This window comes from Propithecus coquereli, unplaced genomic scaffold, assembly GCF_000956105.1.
Source record: "Propithecus coquereli isolate 6110/MARCELLA unplaced genomic scaffold, Pcoq_1.0 Scaffold194, whole genome shotgun sequence".
Lineage (NCBI taxonomy): Eukaryota > Metazoa > Chordata > Mammalia > Primates > Indriidae > Propithecus > Propithecus coquereli.
Genome location: NW_012144300.1, coordinates 2744241 through 2746159, shown reverse-complemented (window position 1 = coordinate 2746159; position 1919 = coordinate 2744241).

Here is a 1919-nt window from a genome sequence, read left to right as displayed (position 1 = left end):
ATCCTCCACTGGAAAGTTATATTTTTCTCTTTGTAATTACTAAATTTTTTGGGGGGGTGGGGGATACTTTGAAACTCTACAACTATCCTGTTTCTGCTTAAATTTTGCCCACTGCTTCTAATCCATCAAATCTACTTCTTCCCATCTGATTCATCCAACAGGGGAACTTTCCTGTGGCAATTCTTACTATGAGTTCTAACGATGCCTTTATAATCCCTCATTCCTTGTTTGTTATTAAATGGAATTCCAGGTAAGGAAGATTAGTCCCTTTTCCCCATTTATTTATTTGTTCATTTATTTGCTGGACTCATGGATATTTATTTCATCTTTTGGGTTATAATCCCATAGTTATTGTTACCAAGTTGTTCTAACCCTCAGCTAGATTTTCTACCACTTCAGAGCAGACATGACCACATCTTATCCTTCTTACACGCTGTCCCTCATGTCTAAGACAATGACAGTGACAGGCACATGGCAGGTATTTGGTTCGTCCATTCATTTGTTCAACAAACTATGTTTCAGGGCCTTGTCTTCAGGGCTAGAGTTACAACAAATAAAACAATTCCTCTTCTCAAGTGGATTACAGCCTAGTTAGTAGAGACTTACACATGTGTCTACAAGTCCCTGCTGAAAGTATTTGGTAAGTGTAGCTATGACCCAAATGGGAATATAGTAAACTCTTCCTGGGGGAAAAGAGGTGGGGTGATTGGTAGGCAGGAAAGACTTTCTTAAAACGAAATAACATTCTATTCCCCTTTCCACTTCACTGCTCACTTGATAAAAATCAACAGGCATATAAAATATCTAGAGACACATGTGATCACACAGTTAGCAGGTACACCCAGCCCCTGCATCTTCTAAACAAATTCCTAAAATCAAACCTCAAGGGCACACTTTTTAGTAAGATTTAATGTAATAAACACAGACTCTTTATATAGTGACTATGTGCTTTACTAGGAAAATTGGAAACAGCCAAGGTAAAAAAAAAAAAAAAAATCTGAAAAGCCATTTGTCTTAATCCAGACTTCAAATTCAATTTCATAGTTTTTATTCCCTCACAGGGAATAATGAAGAGCAAATAAGGTGCATCATCAATCAAAGACGGACTCCCTAAATTTCTGTACTTAATTCAATGTTCTTGTACTGCTCCTGCTGTATTTTCCAACGCTGTTCTCTTCTGCATGTGACAGTTCTGCCCTGCAAATGTCCTCAGGAATAATAAACAAACATTCAGGGCACATTTTCTGCTACAAATTACACTCTGCAACATTCTTCATCCAAAGCATTCTGAATTTCAAGCAAGCAGACACGTGTAAGATACACTGTCTCACTGCGAGAACTGCACACAATAGAGAATTTGTATTCTGACACTTATTGACACTTAAACCGGTTAAGATTTAACTCCTACTATTGTTCTAAATGATGAATAAGCAAACTCTCTCCCAGCACACACAATGTTACATCATGCACTTTAATTATAATAGTAAATACTGCCGAAAGGAATTCTACTCTCACTGTTTCACATCACCCTTTCTAATTAATGTCAATGTGTCTTCCATATTAGAACACACAACAGATGCACATGCGTGTTGCGTCTGTGGGTAATTGTGCAAATGCACAAATATCCATGAATGCACACGCAAATATGCTCATGTGCACACAGATTCAGCCCCAGGTTAGTATCCATGTTTAAACATAATTTGTCCAATCCCCTGGCATGCATGTGAATACACACAAACAGCATGTAATCCTGTTGATTTCCTTTCGTTCACTTTTATAGGAGATTAAGATGAAAAGCTAAAAAAAGACAAGTAGACACTTCATAGAGTCTGTGATTAAGAGACAGAAGCTAATGAGACAGATGGGCTGATGCATAAAGGGAACTTCAGTGTGCCAGCCCACACTGGGTAAACAGTTAC